This window comes from Bos indicus x Bos taurus, unplaced genomic scaffold (genome assembly GCF_003369695.1).
Source record: "Bos indicus x Bos taurus breed Angus x Brahman F1 hybrid unplaced genomic scaffold, Bos_hybrid_MaternalHap_v2.0 tig00011631_arrow_arrow_obj, whole genome shotgun sequence".
Taxonomy (NCBI): Eukaryota; Metazoa; Chordata; class Mammalia; order Artiodactyla; family Bovidae; genus Bos; species Bos indicus x Bos taurus.
Window position 1 is genome coordinate 1 of NW_020867864.1, and position 5560 is coordinate 5560.

General features: G+C 53.5%; 2 non-coding genes across 2 annotated transcripts; both read left to right on the forward strand.

The window, feature by feature from the left end:
• The first annotated feature begins 484 nt into the window (after positions 1 to 484).
• On the forward strand, positions 485 to 676 carry LOC113889227. The gene has a single exon (XR_003510178.1). It is a non-coding gene; the product is annotated as a U2 spliceosomal RNA (small nuclear RNA).
• Positions 677 to 4898: 4222 nt separating this feature from the next.
• Positions 4899 to 5083, forward strand: LOC113889224. Its single transcript, XR_003510175.1, has one exon. It is a non-coding gene; the product is annotated as a U2 spliceosomal RNA (small nuclear RNA).
• The last annotated feature ends 477 nt before the right edge of the window (positions 5084 to 5560 follow it).

The window sequence follows — 5560 nt, forward strand, 5'->3', positions numbered from 1 at the left end:
TCCGCAGGCGGAGGCCTGTGTAACACACTGCAGTCCGGGCGAGTGAGTCTGCGACCTTGTCTTCAGGAAAAACTCTCGGCCAACAGCTCGTCGCACGGGTCCCTCTCGACGGCCACCCCGCACCCCTTCCGGTCGGGTCTCTCCTCTCCACTAGCCCCAAGGAGGAGCTCCCCTGCCGCCGCCCGGAGGCCGTCCCCAGGGCGCTGCGGTCCGCCGGAGCCACGCCCGCCTCTGGCGACAGAGGGCGGGGCATGCAGATTCGAGACGGCTCTTCCGCCCGAGAACCACAAAGCCGCGGCAGATGCGGGATTTCTCTTTTACAATGTGGAGAATCCAACTTCTGCCCGAGAGTCTGGTGTGTAGTGCCGCCATAGCACTGTCAACGAGGCAAAGGAAGGGAGACCTGGAGTGAGCGGGGACCCGGTCACACTGAGTGCAACATGCACGACAGCCGGACGGTGACGGCGCCGGGCGGTGACACGCTATCGCTTCTCGGCCTTTTGGCCTAAGATCAAGTGTAGTATCTGTTCTTATCAGTTTAATATCTGATACGTCCTCTATCCGAGGACAATATATTAAATGGATTTTTGGAGCAGGGAGTTGGAATAGGAGCTTGCTCCGTCCACTCCACGCATCGACCTGGTATTGCAGTACCTCCAGGAACGGTGCACCCCCTTGGGGACACTTACTGAAGTACCCAAAGGCAGAAACTGGCCCTTTCTTGTAAAGGATTTGGCTATCTCAGGGAGTTTTCCAGGTTTGACTACATGCTTTGCAAGCCATCCTGAGGATTTGTAAGAGCAGAGTAAGTAAAGGAAGTCCAATGAGGGTAAAACGCCAAAACTGTGACTTAAAACTCACTTGCCGTATCCACTTCTTGAAGAGGGCCTCTATTTCATAACTTCGTTAAGTGCAGGTCTTTCTACTCTGCATTCTCACTCAGGAGTGAGATCTTCTGTCTCTATCCACCTGCCTTCTCTTGATATCTCTAAGGTTTATTTCTGTATTCATGTTTCTGACTTAGGCTGTTCCGGCTTAAAGCCACCGAGAGCCTCTTAGAGTCTAGGTTAAAACGATGGGCTTTAACTCAGTCTGTGTGTTGGTTGTATTGGGATTTCATTTATACAGGTGACTGACTGACAGAGGTCAGTGCCACTGAAGAAGTTGTATTATTACTTGGAGTTATTATCACTTAGAAGAGAAGAGGGCCTAAAGTAAGAGCCACTGTGTCTTTTGGATACACAGGCAGGCTGTTCAGGTCAGCACAAAGTTCAAATCATGTATAAACCAGAACGACTTCCCCATATTATCTTCTTTCGTCCTTTCCCATTGACTCTGGCATTCGACCAAGATCTAGGTGCTGGGCGCTGATCTAAGTGCACCGGATAGTGTGGTGGGGAAAGCAGCTGCTGTGGGAATCTGCCCAGGCACCAGGGACGATTGCACTCATCTCTCGTGCTAGTAAGGTTATGCTCAAAAATCCTCCAAGCCAGGCTTCAGGAGCCCGTGAACTGAGAACTTCCAGATGTTTAAGCTGAGTTTAGAAAATGCAGAGGAACCAGAGATCAAGTCGCCAACATTCGCTGGATCCTAGAGAAAGCAAGGGAAACCCAGAAATACCTCTACCTCTGTTTCATTGAGTCGGCTCAAGCCTTTGACTGCGTGGATCATAACAAACTGGAAAACTCTCAAGGAGATGGGAATACCAGACCATCTTACCTGTCTCCTGAGAAAACCTGTGTGCGGGTCAAGAAGCAACAGTTACAACCTTCCACGAAACAAGTGACTGGTTCAAAATTGAGAAAGGAGTCCGACCAGGCTGTTTCTTGTCACCCTGTCTATTTAACTTTTACGCGGAGCACGTCATGCGAAATGCCGGGCTGGATGAGTCACAAGCTGGAACCAAGATCGCCGGGAGAAATATCAATAACCTCAGATCTGCGGATGATATCACTCTAATGGCAGAAAGGGACGAGAAACTAAAGAGCCTCTTGCTGAGGGGTGAAGGAGGAGAGTGAAAGAGCTGGCTTAAAACTCAACATTGGACTTCCCTGGTGGCCCAGCGGTTAAGAATCTGCTTGCCAATGCAGGGGACATGTGTTCAATCCCTGGTCCAGGAAGATGCCACAGGCCACGGGGCAACGAAGCCCCTGCGGCACAACTACTGAGCCCGCACTCTAGAGCCCATAAGCCACAAGTAGAGAGTAGCCGGCGCTCGCAACTAGAGAAGGCCTGCATGTGTCAACAAGGACCCAGTGCAGCCAAAAGTAAACCCATAAATAATTTGGAAGAAAAACACCTCAGTGTTAAAAAAGAAAGAACGAGAGAAAACAACACTAAGATCATGACATCTGGTCCCATCACTTCCTGGCAAATAGAAAGGGAAAATGTGGAAACAGTGACAGATTCCTCTTCTTGGGCTCTAAAATCACCGAGGATGGTGACTGCAGCCAGGAAATCAGAAGACGATTGCTTCTTGGCAGGAAAGCTGTGACAAACCTAGACAGTGTGTTAAAAAGCAAAGGCATCACTTGGTCAACAGAAGCCCGTACAATCAAGGCTGTGGTCTTTCCAGTAGTCGTGTACGGGTGTGAGAGCTGGACCATAAAGAAGGCAGAGGCCGAAGAACTGATGCTCTGGAACTGTGGTGCAGGAGAAGACGCCTGAGCGTCCCTTGGACTGCAAGGAGATCAAACCAGTCCACCTTAAAGGAAGTCAACCCTGAATTCTCCTTGGAAGGACTGGTGCTGAAGCTGAAGCTCCGATACTATGGCCACCCGATGCGAAGAGCTGACTCCTTGGAAAAGATCCTGATGCTGGGAGAGATTGAAGGCAGAAGGAGTAGAGGGTGACAGAGGATGAGAGGGTAGGGTGGCATCACCGGTTCACTGGACATGACCTTGGAAAATCTCTGGGAGATGGTGAGGGACAGAGAACCCTGGTGTGCTGCAGTCCGTGGGGTCAAGGAAGAGTTGACACGACTTGGCACTGAACAATAAGAACAGTTTCGGCTAAGCGGGGTGTGAGAGGAGGGTTGGGGTGGAGGGCGGAGAGGGATAAGGCCTGGAGCAAGTGGGGTTGTGGGTAAGCGGAGTTAAAAAAGCATGTCCATATTTACGTGTGTGTGTGTGTGTGTGTGTGTGTGTGTGTGTGCATTTGTATATGACATGTCTGTCTGGCGCTAGATACTCACAAACTCAAAACCATCTTGGGGCACAGAGGGGCGCCTCTGGTGGCAGAAGGGAGGGGGATGGCTGAAAACGGGCCCACGTTAGGTTTTCTTAGAACCGAGATTCCCACCAGGAGATGACGGCTCAGAGAAGTGTCTGGCAAAGTCACTGTTTCTCCCTAGTGTTTGCTAGTTGAGGGCTGACTCCTGCCAGGCATGTCCAGAGGGGGCCTCCGAGCTAATCTGGCCGGCACGTTATTAGGGTTCCCTGAGAAGGTGTGAAACAGATCACCCCCCGTCCCACCCTCTCCCTCCCACAGGAGAGAGGGAAAACCCAGGGCGGCAGGGAGTCACGGAGCCAGGAGCCGAGGCAGGGTCAGGCGAGGCCGTGACCCCAGGTGCCACCCACCCTTATAGAAACGCTATAAGTTTGTGGGCCTGGCGCCAGCAAACCGGCGCGTGTGTCGCCAGCAACCCTGCGCCCCTCCAAGTCGCCTTCCTCTTCTGGTGGCTTCCCCCTCGGAGGCACCATCAGTGAGCGGGGCCTGTGCTCCAGGACCGGGCGAGGTCTTGGGACACGGTGGTCAACCCCGCAGGTCGGCTGCCTGCTAGCCGTGTGACCCAGGGCAAGTTTCTTAGCCTCTCTGGTCTCGTTGATCACGACAGTGAAACGAGGATGATAACGGCGTCAATCCTCTCTAGGGTGTCCAGTAGCCAAGTGGGTGTGATCATAGCAAAGAATGCAGGGCAGTGACTGCCAGGTGGCTGTCCTGCGGGGCAGTCCCCGGGGTGGGGGGTGGGGGGTCTTTCCCCTCAGGTCTGACAGAACTAGAGAGTCGGTCAGGGGGAGGGCCGACTGTGCTAGTTTCACAGAACCTGCAGCTCTCTAGGGGCTTTGCGGAGACCGGAGAAAAGACAAGAGCGCCCGCCTGGTGATGTGAAAGTCGCTCAGTCGTGTCCGACTCTTTGCCATCCCATGGACTGTAGTCTACCAGGCTCCTCTGTCCGTGGAATTCTCCAGGCAAGAATACTGGGGTGGGTAGCCGTTCCCTTCTGCAGGGGATCTTCCCTACCCAGGGATGGACTCCAGGTCTCCCACAGATCCCCTGCAGGCAGATTTCACCACCAGGGAAGCCCAACGGTACTGGAGCGGGTAGCCTATCCCTTCTCCCGGGGATCTTCCCGACCCAGGAATCGAACTGGGGTCGCCTGAATTGGAGGCAGATTCTTTACCGGCTGAGCTACCGTCCCAGGGTCTCAGTTAAGGAGCCTGGCCGGGACCGTGGGAAGGAGTCTGGTGTCTGGCGGCCTGGGGCTCACGCGGCTCCCCCGGATGCACAGCCACGACCCCGGGCTCACTTCGGGCTTCGGGAGCACCCGGACCGTTCTTGTCCTGCAGCTCCCGCGCCCCAAGCACAGTCCCCCTGCCTTCGGACCGGAGCTGGCACCTGTGATGCATGGGCAGAGCCTGAGGATGCTGGCCGCGCCCTCAGGGTGGAGGAGGGTGGGTCATGCACATAGAGAGTCATTGTCCCGGGAAGGATGGGGGCCAGGGAGCCAGAAGAGATGTGAGAATTGACCAGAATGTGGAGAACAAGTTGTTTCACTGGTCTGGAGCGGACATGGGCTAGAGAGCCAGGAATGTTGACTGACGACTGACGGGTAGGTTGCTCACGGTGAGCTGAATGGAGAGGAGGGGAGGATGGTGGCTGCCACCTGAAAGAGCACCATTGCTTCTCCGCCTTTTGGCTGAGATCGAGTGTCGTATCTGTTCTTTACCGGCTTAACATCTGATACCTCCTCTATCTGGGAACAATACTGTTAAGGGAGTTTTGGGGGCAAGCAGTTGGCATCGGAGCCTGCTCTGTGTTGCAGCACTTCCCAGGAATGGTGCATTCTCTCTGAGGACAAAACCGGCACCCCCAAATGGTAGACTTGTTTCTTTTCTGGCCTTTCTCCTCGGAAGATTTCTCTTCTCTTTTGTGTTTTTCACTTGGGCTGTGGGGTTTGTGTGGCTTTCCCCCTGTCTTTGTTTTGTTTTCTTTTAGGCTGATTTTGATTCTTTCAGTTTGATTCAATTGCTTAGTTGTGCTTGGCTTTTCCCTGTCTATTTCCTGTGGTGACCCAAGGGCGAAAGAGCAGATAAAACCTACGAGAGTCTTCTTGGAATGCAGGAACAGAAAAACCAGACCATTATCGGCCTTTCCTTCCCCCATGTTGTAACCATTAATGGATTTCAGGTCCTCGTGAGCAGTATAACCTGTCTCCCCTCCTACCGCATAGGGAGAAGATATTTGCCTCACTGTTCCCTCCAACCCAGTGACCCGCAAGACCCCTATCCCACTCTGTGTACCCTGGGTATAAAAGTGGACTGCGGACTCCTGCTCAACG